This window comes from Macrobrachium nipponense, chromosome 12 (assembly GCF_015104395.2).
Source record: "Macrobrachium nipponense isolate FS-2020 chromosome 12, ASM1510439v2, whole genome shotgun sequence".
NCBI lineage: Eukaryota > Metazoa > Arthropoda > Malacostraca > Decapoda > Palaemonidae > Macrobrachium > Macrobrachium nipponense.
In genome coordinates, this window is record NC_087205.1 from 16,769,915 (window position 1) to 16,784,330 (window position 14,416).

Sequence of the window (14,416 nt, forward strand, 5' to 3'; positions counted from 1 at the left end):
CTTTCTTACTGTCGTAAACATTTAAGTGGCTGACAGTGCCTCAGTGCTTGGTTAAATAACCCAATTTTCATGATTCATTCTTACCACATTCATTATATATGACCTCTACATATAGGGCCAGCCAAAACCATGGATTCATCATTACCAAAACAATTATGGTACCCACAGTCTTTGATTTCTGCCATATTGAGTTCACATAGAATAGGATCATGTACCTCTTAAAGATCTTTTAATAGGGTTTACACTTTAAAATGGTTCATGCATGTATTTAGTGTTGTTTTCCATTTCATGTTAATTTTGAGTGTCATACCTATGTCAGTCTTGATTTTCTTCATGAAAAGGGTATCAAATCAGGTTTTTTCTTTCACAGGTTGGTCTATTTTTCCTGAAGTTGCTGTGGATAAAACAAAACCTGCTTGGGATAAATTGCTGTTTGATTCCCAACTTTCCCCCCAGTATTTCATTGGGCTTCTATAAAATACTTACTAAATCAAATTATGAAGTTGGCCCATATTTTTCGAGCTTAGCTCTTATGGGAATCAGTATTTTGGGTAATTTAGTTTAAATAATAGCCATAGTATAGTTTTTATTGTTGTTTTATAAGCTTGCTCCCTGTATATGAATTGAGTTTCAGTCCTGCAAATGTGTCCATCAAACATTGGATAATTTATTTTAATAAATAATTACTATATGGAATATATTTCTTGATAAATTCAGCAATCTATTTTTTCCTAAGCGAAGGTTTTAGGGACTTTTCATATTTCTGTACATTATTTTTCATATTTTCCCATATGATAAAGTAAATATCTCTTCTTTTGAAAGTACTGTTTATCTTTCTTAAATTATTCATAGAAATGTTAGATTTATACTGGAGACCCTCTGATGACATAAGTTGTGAGGAAGATATGACTAAAGCATTTTAGGTTTACCATCTGACTTCTGTGTTTGAAATCGAGTGTTAATAGTTATCAGCTTGGAATTGGTTTCCTGAATCTGGACCAATGTATTCCATTCTGTGTCATGTTTAGGAGCTGTTTATGTCCTGTGTCTTACTGTGTAATGACTTAGGAGAATCATAATGAAATACATCTTCATTTAAGTTTAAGAAAGCATAGATGAAAAATACTGAGTTCCTTTATGCTTTATCACCATTTCAAGAATCTCATGGGATTGTTATTGTGCCATATGAGTGATGCTATGCTTATGATTAATATTTTTTGTAATTACTGATAATCAAAAGTATTTTTCTTAGTCTTTTGATTTTGCTGGCAACACTGTAATTTTGATTTTGCTGGCAACACTGTGTAACCATGCCTTAAAAAGTTGTAATACCATTTTATTTAGATCTGCCATACTCTGCATGTTTATGTAGATAAAGCACTGTGCTGTAAATAGATATAGTTTGAAATGTTTGTGAGATGTTGGGATTGAAGATGTTAGATTTTAGTGTGGGACTGAGACAGAAGTGGAAAAATAATTTAGCCATGAGGTGCTTTTTATTGCACATTGGAAGTACAAAAGTTTATTGAATAATGTGCAATACTTATGTTAATTACTTTTTGACAGTAAAAACTAGTTTATTAAATATAATCCTTTGAATTTAAGTTTTGCATGCTGTTTTACCAGATATGTTGCCATCATGGAGCCTTAAGACCTATGTGGAACAGGGATTAGTGGAATGAAGCATATCAATTTAAATGTTTATGATTATAAATGCAGCATATATATTTGTATATATTTTTAATATTGCATCAGATACCCTAATACAGTAGACAGTTTTTACCAGATATCTTTTACTTTGTTTTGTCTGTAGTAGAGAAAATGAAAGTAAGAAAATTCAATGTTCAAATTAGCTGGGATATTTTGTAAGTTTTGAGAGGATGAGGCTAGGTTAATTAGTCATTTTTTAAAGAATGTAGGATTAAATTCAGGGAGAAATTTTGTTCATTGTGATAATTACAACACAACACTATGATTTTAACCATGGGAGTTTGAGAATTAAGATGCCTCTGAGTAGGTAGAAGAGTGTAAGTGTACACAAGTAATTTTGTAGTCCTCTGTTGACTGCAATTGTTTGTCTGGCTTGTGAAAGTTGCAGTGACCTTTAATTCAGTGATGTGACGTAATGTTTAAGGGCAGTTTAGAATAACTTGCTCGGTTATCTGTTGGTTAACTTAGTAGTTTTGGTTACAAACTTAGTGCAGTTGTTAGCTAGTGCAATTCTGGTTGACTGCTGTGAGACAAAATAGTATATTATAAATGATTTCATGACAATGACACATGTATTTTGATTAATTGGGTAAGTTTAGTACATGAATTATTTATCTTAATTATTGAATATAGATGTAGTTGTTTAATACTTTTAGGTTTCATCATATTCCAATTTCAGATATACTTTAAAGTAAGGATTCTTGAAGTTAGTTGATCCATGTAAATATCATCCTAACTCACTCATATAATTTTTGTTTTTAAACAAGACCAAAATCATTATACTGGGTATTCCTACAATTTTTTTTTTTTGTTCATTTACCTGCTAAAAGTTGAGAATATAAATTTTTCAGATTTAACCTTCCAGAGGGTGAAAAGGTTATTAATGAATGCTAGAAACAATCAAGGAGAGGGAATTTAGCTACTGCTTTTATCACTTAGTTGTTCCATTCCTATGATGGTTTTTATACAAAGTAATCTTTTGTTATGGTTTCAACTTTTTAGATTTCAATTATCTTTGAGAATTGATATCTGAAAGAAATTGTCAGAATCTCCATTTTTGGTCAGCCCAGTTGTAAATTCTTAGGGGGATACAAACCATTGCTATTCATGTGGAGAATCTTTGGCATGAATGTGTGAACCAGCCGTGAACTTGGAACCAAAGGTATGTCTCAGAGATAAGGGGTGTCAGTGTTGGGGAATAACTCCAGTCTACTCGCACCATCCAGTCACTTGTTTTTGGCCAGCAAAGAGAGTGAACTTACCACTCTTCTATCATTTAATTGCAGTGTTTTTAATGTTTTGAGTGTTTCTTTGTTTCCTTGTTTATTTGATGTACTTGTTTATTTTGATGTAGATGAAACATGAGCAACACTTATGTTGGGGACTTGATTGACCATGTAGTCCCTCCCTGTCTCTCACCTTGGGAGACCCACATGAGCATCGTTCATATTGTAGGGGAAAAACATGGTCTTCTCCTTGTGAGGAATGTGCTGTTGATCTCCTTAGTGGGAAGTTTGGAAAATGGGGAAGGATAAGAAACTTTTGCCAACTTTGTAGGGGGAGGGGTGTGTACCCACTGAAAATGGTCCTGGATTTTTCTAGGTCTTTGCTTCCACCATTTTCCACTCCTTTACCATTTCCAAAAAGTTTCCTTACCAAGGAAGGATAATTCTGCTCCAGAGTGACTTGTTAATACAATTTCCTGCAGGGACTGCCATAGCAAGTATTTCTCCTGCAACTCCTTTATTCCCTGAGAGTAATGATGACGATGTTCCTAGAACAAATAAAGGCGCCAAAACTTGATTACTTTACAAATGTCAAACTTGTGCTGAATATTCCAGGTAGCACATCATTAATGTCTTCTGAATGACACTACAATGGAGGAAAAGTATCTATCTCCCACTTCTGCATCTAAAAGGATGGATGCCATTAATACGGTGTTGTCTCTTGATGGTTCTCATGTGAAGGAGAGCTCTGTTATCACTTCCACTGCTTGTGCTTGTAGTTTGCTGCAAGCACTTGAAAGGCAATGGCTCCTATCCCCATAGGAGAACAACAAATTTTTGAAATTTTTTCTATTTTTCCTAAATATAGTAAACAAAAGCCTGTTAAGACTAACCCACCTCACCTACCCTACTTTGTCCATATGGCAAAAAGAAAACATGATTGGATGGCATGGGTAGGGTGGGGGTATTTTCCTCACTCACATCCCCTGTCTTCATTTTGGGATACCCTTGCGTTCAGGTTCACAGTTAGTTCATTCATGCACAGAAAGACATTCATGTAAAAAAAGGGCTTTGGTTTGTACACCTAGTAAAAATAAAAATTAATTATTATTATTATTATTATGAAGTACTTTAACCAGACAACTGAATTCATTAATTTGGTTCTCACTGGGCTGACATGAAGTATTTGTCCTTAATAATGATAAACTGTAGAATGTTTTAAAATTAAATTACGTACAGCTTTTTAAGTTTAATAGTTGGATCAATTGAAAAGGATAGTTTCACATAAGTGACTTACCGAACTGTTACATAGCTTATAGCTTCTTACCTACGGCAGTCGAAATTCAAATTGTTGGTGCCAGCGGCGTTGCTATCTTAAGTATAGGTGATACAAGACCCGCCCACATCCGGGAACCCTGGGTACTGCTAGCCTTCTACCGTCAATTTTCGTTTCTGCCGCTCACGGGGTAACACCTGTGAGATTTTCGCTGCAGTCTCCTGCGTCGCCATTTTGGATTTTGGTTTTTGTTTTTTGGTGATGTACAAGTTTTTTTTTTTGGTTTTTTCTTGCCAGTTAGCTATCTCTATTCAGTTTTTTCGTCATTATTACTAATTATGTCAGATTCTAGTTCATCTGCTGTAAGGTTTTGCAGCGCTGGCTGCAAAACAAGATTAGCTAAGTTATGTCACGATCCGCACTCTAAGTGCACTAAATGCAGAGGACAAAATTGTAATGGTATGGATGTGACATGTGATGAATGTAAAGAATTGGATGAACAGGGATGGAAGGCGGTTAGATCGCATGCTGAGAAAATGGAGAAAGATAGGAAGAGGAAGGCAGCTCTTAGGGCTAGTAGTAAGAATAGGTTAGAAACTACTCCTGTTCCTTCGGAGACAAATAAGTCTTCTCTTGCCTCTCCTTTATTAGAGAATATTTCTCCAATTAATAGTCCTCCTACTTCTCCTTTGATTACCCCTGTTCAAGTTGCCCATGTTTCCGAACCCAACACCATTGCCTTGCTTGAGTCTAAGATGGATAAAAAGTTCGAAGTGTTAGCTGAATCAGTTATGAAGTTAGGAATGTCTTTTAAAGCTTTCGTAGATAGTACAGTGAAATCTAGTGCAGTGCAAAAGTGTTAATGTTGCGCCTGAGGAGGCGGTTGTCCGTTCCCCCTCGACTCCCAGACGAAGGTCACTGTCCCGCTCCCCCGCAACCGGGAGAAGACATACCGGAGGTCGTAAGGAGTCTGGGGGAGTTTGCCCACGGTCAGCCGTCGACGGAGGTCGACTCGCGGGTGTCGTCCAAAAAGATGTGGAAAGGTGTTAGTGTTTGTGATTCTCGTCTGTCTTCTGATTCGGAAGTGCAATCGCCAGTGCGCAAAAGGCGAGGTGATTTGGTGTCTCGACCGTTAAAAAGACATTCGATTCTTGCGGGTGATTCGTCACCGACTCCTGTTAAGAAGTCTAAGAGGCATTGGAGTCCTCAACCTTCGTGTAGTTTTGCTCCGGATGTGATATTTAGTGAATCTCCTCCGCAGTCGCATTTTTCGGCTAAAAGCAATGGCTCTCGGACTAAACTTTGTGATAATTCACGATCGCTCGACTCTCCCAAGCAAGTCTCGGTCGCAGTTTCGGCTCGGTCGCCTCATTCGACTCCGTATTACTGTCCAGAGAAGCGTATTCGCTCGTCTTTGTTCGACTCCCCTCGCCGTGAGTCGATAGGAATTTCGACTGGTTGTTCGCCTGTGTCGACTCGTGGTGCGGAGACTTCAACCTGTTAGAAAGAATCGTTCTTCGACTGAAAGACCATCGACTTCTACAGTGTTAGACGATTCTACCTTAGCTCCATTTAAGAAGTATTTCCAGGATCTTATGAGTTTGTTGAAATCCTCCACCGGGGTAGAACATAAGCCTGATTTCGACTCTGCTTCCGTGCAGTCTGAAGAGGAAGCTTTGGATCAAGATGACAAGGATTCGTCGGCTTATTCGAGTCTTCTTAAATTTTTCCTGTCCACTTATCCAGATTACTTTGAACCTGCTTCTCCGTCTTCACCGCCTTCAATGTTCGTTAAAGATAGGAAGACAGCGTATTCGTGTCTACCTAAACTGGTTCTTTCTCAGTCCTCAAAGCAGGCCCTTAAGGAGTCAACAGAGTGGCTTTCTAAGAAGAGGGAAACAGGTAAGGCTTCGTTTGCTTTCCCACCTTCTAAGCTTCAGAGTAAAGCGTATCGCTTCTACGCAACTGGAGAAGTTCCTTCTTTGGGAGTGTCTGCCTCCTCCCAGGGAGACTTCTCCGGTTTAGTGGACTCACACCGAGAAGCAGCTTTTTCGTCAGCTAAAATTTTGTTTTCTTCTTCAGAGCTGGACCATTTGGTGAAGAATATTTTTAAAGTATTTGAGGTATTTAGTTTTTTGGACAGGACTATTGCCTCTTTAGCTCGCAAGATTGAAGACTGTCAGTCTTTACAAGAAGATTTTGCCACAGACTGGTTAGGAGTTCTGTCCTGTGCGGATAAGGCTGTTAGAGATGGTTCAGGAGAATTAGCAGCCCTTTTCACAATGGGAGTGATGAAGAAGAGAGAAAGGTGGTGTTCTTTCGTGTCTAAAGGAGTCACTAATAACCAGAAGTCGGCTCTCATGTTTGCTCCTCTCTGTAAATCACATCTTTTCCCTGAAGAAACCATTCAACAAATTCTATCGGATTTAGAAAAGAAATCTACTAATGATCTCCTTCTTCAGTCTTCCAGACGTCCGAAAGAGCCTACTCCGACAGGAGCTAAGTCTTCTCCTCTTCAGAAGCATCCCTTTCGAGGGAATAAACCTAAGTGGCAACGACCCAGGACTAATTTGCGTCCACAGTACAAGTCCTCAAAGAAACCTCCCCCCAAACCTTCGGACAAGTGAGAAGCCGTTCCTTCACGTGCAAGTAGGGGCAAGACTCCATCTTTTTTGGGAAGAATGGAGTCGAAGAGGTGCAGAGCAATGGGTAGTTCAAGTTCTTCGAGAGGGATACTCGATTCCTTTTGTTTTAGATCCTCCTCTCTCCGATACACCAATCAGCTTAACAGCATATTCTCCAGGATCAGAGAGAGCTTTGGCTTTAGCAGCAGAGGTCAATGCACTCATCAAGAAGGGAGCAATAGAGGAAGTCCTCGACAGTTCTCAGGGATTCTACAACAGACTCTTTGTAGTTCCCAAAGCCTCGGGAGGTTGGAGGCCAGTGCTAGATGTAAGCGCATTGAAACTTTTTGTGCTGAAGACAAAGTTCAATATGGAAACAAATCATTCTGTGATGTCGGCACTTCGCCCATGCGATTGGATGGTGTCCCTGGACATGAAGGACGCCTACTTTCATGTCCCGATTCACCAGAGTTCAAAGAAGTTCCTGAGATTTGTGTTCGAAGGGAGGACGTATCAATTCAGAGCCCTTTGTTTCGGCCTTTCGACGGCCCCTCAAGTATTTACTCGTGTTCTTGCTCCATTGGGGAAATGGCTGCATATGTTGGGCATAAATGCAGCATTTTACCTGGACGACTGGCTTCTCAGATCGGGTTCGAGGACACAGTGCGTGAAGGATTTACGGAAGACACTGTCATTAGCGAGTCAATTGGGAATTCTCATCAACCTGGAGAAGTCTCAATTAGTGCCGTCCCAGAAGATCCCCTATTTGGGGATGATTCTGGACTCTCAGACTTTTCGGGTTTTCTGTCCCCGAAAAGAATAGAATCTTGCCTCAAAAAAGTGAGCCAATTCCTGAATCGTCAGTCCTCCTCCGCCTTGGAATGGATGAGTCTTCTAGGGACGTTATCATCAGTAGAGACGTTTGTAAAGTTGGGTCGTCTTCACATGAGATCTCTTCAGTTTTATCTCAAAGCGAGTTGGTGTCGGAAGTCTCAACCAGACACGTATTCGTTCCCAGTGTCGGAAGAGATCAAGAACGACTTGAGATGGTGGATGTCGAGGGAAAGATTGCAAGAGGGTCTCTCCCTGACATTAAGGAACCCAGACGTAGAATTATACTCCGACGCATCGGACAGAGGTTGGGGAGCTCTCCTAGGGACCAAAAAGATCTCAGGATTATGGTCAGAGAAAGAGAGGTTGAATCACATCAACATGAAGGAGTTGAAGGCGATTTGGTTCGGTCTGCAAGCATTCGCTCCTTTGGTCGTGGGAAAGAGAGTGGCAGTATACTCCGACAACACCACCGCTCTATCTTATATCAGGAATCAGGGAGGAACCCATTCATTCTCCCTCAACAAAGTCGCAGAAGATCTCCTTCTCTGGTCTCAAGATCGGGATATTTCCCTGTTCCGAGGTTTGTACAGGGAAGTTAAATGTACTGGCAGACGAACTCAGTCGAGTAAACCAAGTTCTTCCCACGGAGTGGACATTGCAAGACAAAATTTGTCAGGAACTGTGGAAACTTTGGGGAAGACCTTCAGTGGATCTGTTTGCCACGTCGAGGAACAATCGACTTCCGATCTTTTGTTCCCCAGTTCCAGATCCTCTTGTTGGAAGACCGACGCAATGCTTCAGGATTGGACGGGTCTAGACGTTTACGCCTTTCCCCCATTTGGAATGATCAGAGAGGTGTTGAACAAGTTCCTCTCACATCAAAATGTGTCAATGACGTTGGTAGCACCATTCTGGCCCAGGAAAGAGTGGTTTCCAGACCTTCTCAAGTTGGTTATAGACCATCCCAGACTTCTTCCTCAGTATCCTCGGCTACTCAAACAGCCCCACTTCGACAGGTATCATCAGAATTTGTCCGCTCTGTCACTGACAGGGTTCAGACTGTCCGGAAACTCGTCAGAGCGAAGGGTTTTCTCGTAGAGCGGCAGAGGCTATTGCTAACTGTCGAAGAAGCTCTTCTGCCAAGCTTTACCAATCAAAGTGGGGAGTTTTTTAGGACGTGGTGCAGAAGACATAATTTCTCGTCTTCTAAAACCTCTGTGACAGAAATAGCTGATTTTTTGCTGTACCTTAAAGAAGTTAAGAACTTGTCGTATCGACAATTAAAGGGTACAGAGCTATGCTGTCCTCAGTGTTTAAGCATCGAGGGCTTTACATCTCCTCTAACCAGGATATTGGAGATTTAATTAAATCTTTTTTAATACAGTAAAAGTATCCAAGAAGGATAGTGTGGACTGGAACTTGGACGTAGTTTTAACTTTTCTGATGTCTTCACGATTCGAGCCACTTCGTGAAGCGTCTTTGAGAGATGTAACGAGGAAGGCACTTTTTTCTCTTCGCTTTGGCTACAGCAGGAAGAGTGAGTGAGTTACAAGCCATCCACAAAGAGGTGGGGTTCAAAAATCGTAATGCGGTTTGTTCTTTTGTTAACGAATTTTTAGCAAAGAACGAATCTCCCTCTAACCCATGGCCTAAATCTTTTGTACTTAAGGGATTATCTAATATAGTGGGTCCGATGGACGAAGAATATTTACTATGTCCTGTCAGAGCTCTGAAATGTTACCTGTCAAGGACACAATCCGTTAGAGGTAATTCCGACCGACTTTGGTGTTCGGTTAAGAATTTCTTGCAAACCCTCTCCAAGAACGCTATTTCGTTCTTTTTGAGAAGTCTGATACTGGAGTCACACTCTCAAGTCCAAGATCAGACTCTAAATGTGCTTAAGGTGAAAGCACATGAAATACGTGCAGTGGCGACATCCTTAAGCTTCAAGCACAATATGTCGCTTTCCTCGATTCTTCAATCTACGTTTTGGAGATCGAGATCTGTGTTCGCCTCATTTTACCTGAAGAATGTAGAGGTTACCTATGATAGTTGTTGTAAATTGGGTCCTTTGTCGGTAGCGGGCATGGTGTTGGGAAAGGAAACATAGGGGAACTTTCTATCCTCTACTGTCTCCTCGCCTTGTTATAGGTTGTTGAGTCGTGGGCAGACTGGAGGCTCATAGTACTTTGGAGAACCTCCAGATCTTATTTATTACTTTTGAGTATGTCATTATTTTTGGTATAGGTGATGGTCTGTTGTTTTTTTATCTGGTTTCTGAAGCCCAGGGCAAGGGCATTATCTGTTTTTTAATATTTTGTCAACCAACGGTCTTGTCCATGGTTACAAAATCCCACTAAGTAGGGACGACCCTGGCCTATACTGCCACGTCTCCTACGAGTGATGAGAGCGCTAACCAGAGGCAGTATTCTCCTGCAGCTGCTCTCTCACAAGGTAGGGTACTGCAACATTTGCTGTTTAATGTGGTCTTACTGTCATTTTTATGTAGTCCATCTACCCTCCTTCCGGGTAGTTTGGATTCAGCTATGTAACTGTTCGGTAAGTCACTTATGTGAAAATGATATTTTCATGATAAAATAAAGTTTCACATATACTTACCGAACAGTTACATAATCAAAGCCCACCCACCTCCCCACAGATGGACGTGGCGGCTAAACGATAATTGACGGTAGAAGGCCAGCAGTACCCAGGGTTCCCGGATGTGGGCGGGTCTTGTATCACCTATACTTAAGATAGCAACGCCGCTGGCATCAACAATTTGAATTTCGACTGCCGTAGGTAAGAAGCTATAAGCTATGTAACTGTTCGGTAAGTATATGTGAAACTTTATTTTATCATGAAAATATCATTTTCTTACTAAATTTCTTCTGATTTGTTTAATTAGCTTCACATTCTTGTTGATTATAGTTTGGACATTCACACTAAAAATATACAACTGTTAGTGTTAGGGTGCATCCACACTACAGTAAACATGTATTAAACTCTTTGGGAATATATTGCTTATGCATACAGACTGATTGAAAACAAGTAAACAACTATTAAGTTTTGACTCACATAACTTGTTTGTGACATGTATGCAGTAAGTTTGACATGTGTTTTACTGCAGTGTGGACGAACCTTTACTCTACATTTTGTATGTACTGAATAGGGATTGGATCATGAGGGCTATTCAATAAATATCCATGTCAGATGAGAGTGACCAATTTTAAGATAAGTGTAAATTAGATAGTACTTGTTTATCAGTCCTTTTTTTATTTGCTACTATCAGGTTCATTATTACATTATAGTCTACCATTCATTGGTAAGGGATTTTAGAGATGTTACATAATTACTAATAGAAATTTTACATGTGATCTTGTCATAGTAGTTGCTGCTTCATCAGCTTCATTTAATTTCCTTAAATGGCTACATTGGCAGGAATCCAATAAATATCAGTTTTTACCATTCTCATTAATTTTTAAAGTGGACATTTAATTTGTTGTATAAGCTTATTGTTTATTTAAGATTTTGAAGGGCATAGAACTCCTAGTCACTGAAAATATCAAATTTCTGTTGTGGAAGTAACCTCCCAACTTCCGAGACACAAAAGGGTGTAGGTTAAAGGTGAGCATTTTTAAGTTATCCCATAGCAAACAGTAATTCATTGTAACATGTAATCTTAATTAAATTATACTTATACTATTCAATTCAAGAAGAGGTTCATTAGGAAATGCATAATGTCTAAAAAGGTTACCTTATCAGGAAATTACATAATATTGCTAAGTAAAAAACTTAAAGACTCTGAAAGGGCACATGCCAATTGGTGGTGTTTATAACACCACCAATAGGCAGCCATTCCCATTGCAGTTGCGAGTGGAAGGCTCATAGAACCTTTAGTGACATCAAAAGTGGGCTGTACAAGGCATACTGTCAGTAGTACCCCATTATGGGACAGTTTAATGAGACAGTCACATTGTTGGATTTGCAGAGCTCACCCAAGTGAAATTAGAACAAAGTCAAACCAAGTGAGAAGAAATCATAGGCACTGGTAAAAGTGCTATGCATTTAAAGTAGGATGTGGTGGATGGTGCAAAGAACTTTTAATTGTCTCCTGTGTATCCCTCAGATATCATTTCCTTATGTGGCTCCACATTCTGCTGTCACTGTGCTAAGGGATCAGTTGCTTTGATGCATCATCGCCAACTATTCTTTTCAAAAACATCTTCCTCCAGTAAACCCTGCTTTGCCTAATCCTCCCTCACTGTATCATTCCATCTAATCTTTTGCCTCCCTTTTGACTTACTCCAAACATGTTAAACCCAAGTCCTCTTTATCCTTACCACATGCTACCATCTCAATCTTATACCCGTAATCTCTACCAACCTGACACTTTTTTTTTTTTTTTTTTTTTTCATATCCCAGCCTCTCGTGCAGCAAATCCTTAAATCCACCTCAACATCATATCATCATTATTTCTATTTCTCCTTCCATTTTAATGCCCATGTTTCTAATCTGTTCATCTTTGGTCTGATAACAGTGCAATAGATCATAATTTTTTATTTATCTAGCATTTTTTTTGTCACTAGCCTTACCATCTCCATCCATTTCCCCCCCAAGCTGCTTTGTCCTACTGTGCTTACAATCTTGGCTTCACTTCTCTCTCTTGGGCTAAGTAGATCTATCCTGTGGTAGGGCTGCAAGAATACCAATATCTGTGGTTGACAACTGTAAGGGCTTGTCATCATTAATAACTTTAGCCAGGTCAGTAAAGTGATATGGTTTCAGTAACTTATCCTGTTTTCAGGTTGTTCTACTTAGTACTTTTTTGTCAACTGCCAGTATTGTGCTCAGTGGCTCCGCAGCATTTTGCCACTGGGACTGAGTATTCTAAAGGGTCTGTAGAAATGTCAGTGGTTATCTGTGAGAATTTTTTCTGTCCTACACAGGGTTTTATGTATAAGATTAGGTAAATTCACACTGCCTGTCTAGCTCCAAGAGAATGAGTTAAACTCATTTACTAGGTGACATTAATTAATACTTTAATTAGACTGTAATACGCCAGTCCTGTTGAGCTGAGAAGTTTGCCTCAACGGCTTGGTTATGCATATCTTCTCGAGTCATTTCATCCTGCAATAGCATCTGTGGTTTGTCAATTATAATCATATTTCTTAACCAGCAGTCAGTACATTATCATCAGAAACCAACATTCTGTGAACTGTATGGCCCTCCTACATTCAAATTTTGTCACTTTCCAGTCATAACTGAACAACCTTGCCTACCTTTGGGGGTAGCCTGTTAGTTTTAAGGGTAAACAAAAATCATTAGTGTTTGGTTATAGTTCTCTTAATTTTATATCCTCTTAAATTCATATTCCTCTGGACATTCAAATTATGGTTCTTCTCCAGGTGGAATTAGCTGTGGGCCCAGATAGATCAAGGTCGTAAGTGTTAACTTGATCAACCTAGATGCAGTAATGTTGAAACAGTTGTGATTTCTGATGTATCAGTTCATGGGTATTACGAAAACATTCTTCTCTGAAGTCACCCCAGGTGAAATGCTACTCTTTTTGCTTCCCACTGTTCATGTTTATTAAATTGTGTTAATAAATTAGATGAAGGGAAAAAATCAAAAGATAAGATTGCTGTGAGCAAATGAGGACTATGACTTAGGACCTAGTAGTGGGTGACCTTCAGAGAGCTCACTTCCAAACACCCTCCACACTAAAGTTTTGTCAACCTGTTACAAACCTGCTCAGTTACAAGCATCACTATAGCCACAGGGATCACTTGCATGAACAGAAAGAGAGACTGGAACTACTGAAGCAGACAAGTTAGTGGATGCTTTATTCCTGCTTGCAAATCTAGGAATGCAATAAGTGATTGATTACCTGGGATATTCAAAGGAGGCCCCATTTTACCAAGGTAGTCATAAGAGGAAATTCTTTGCTTTCCCATCCTCATTTGAGGGATGAGTGTTTGGTGGGTGTCATATCCCTATTAGACAGTGAGGAGTCAGGGTTAGTTTCTGATGAAGCCTTTCTAGGCTTTCTCCTACTCTAGCTGTACAGTACCTCTCGCACTGGGGCAATGTCCAAGAGGAACATTCATGTGGGAGATATGAAACATATATAGCCATCCACAACCCTCGCACCAACATTGGTCTAGTTTACTCTCTGTAACTGAAATACAATAAAAAAGACAAGCAAGCAAAAAGTAACCACAATGCACAGGGCAAGGTAGAAGCTAAAAGGAATAAGGATATACAAAAATTCATCAATCTCAAAGAAAGCATGTGTCCTGTCATTGTGGTGGATAAATGAAAGGCGATGCTTATATCCCTGTACGAACAGAAGAGCATATGAACACTTCTAAAATGCTGGCAGTTCTGATATCTTTTTACTTTATTTCAGGAATTAATTATGTGATATTTATATTGAAAATATGTTTACAGTGTGTCTTTAGTGATCACCAGTCATGAATTCTCCATGAAGTTTAAGACAAAAGGAAAACTAAGAATTTCTAGCAGTTCATGAGGGACCACTATGTAGAATGTATGCCAGACAGTAATGCTACTTTATTTTCTTCCCAGAATATCTTAGGATGCTTGTTTATCATTTTTATCCCCATTCTTTTGAGTGCTTAGTTCTTATGCGTATACAAACCCTGGGTTTTTACATACATATGCGATTTGATAACTTTCAGCGAAAGCTGGAGCTGGCCGTTTGACTAAAATCAAGAGGGTTATTT

At 39.4% G+C, this 14,416-nt stretch overlaps 1 protein-coding gene across 2 annotated transcripts in view; it reads left to right on the plus strand.

Annotated features, from left to right (window-relative positions):
- Positions 1-3,606, plus strand: part of LOC135224367 (uncharacterized) — an 82,649-nt gene extending 79,043 nt beyond the window's left edge. For both annotated transcript variants that reach the window (XM_064263311.1, XM_064263313.1), the window contains one exon: positions 371-3,606. The gene's annotated coding sequence lies outside the window, so the exon portion shown is untranslated. The remainder of the gene's footprint in view (positions 1-370) is intronic.
- The last annotated feature ends 10,810 nt before the right edge of the window (positions 3,607-14,416 follow it).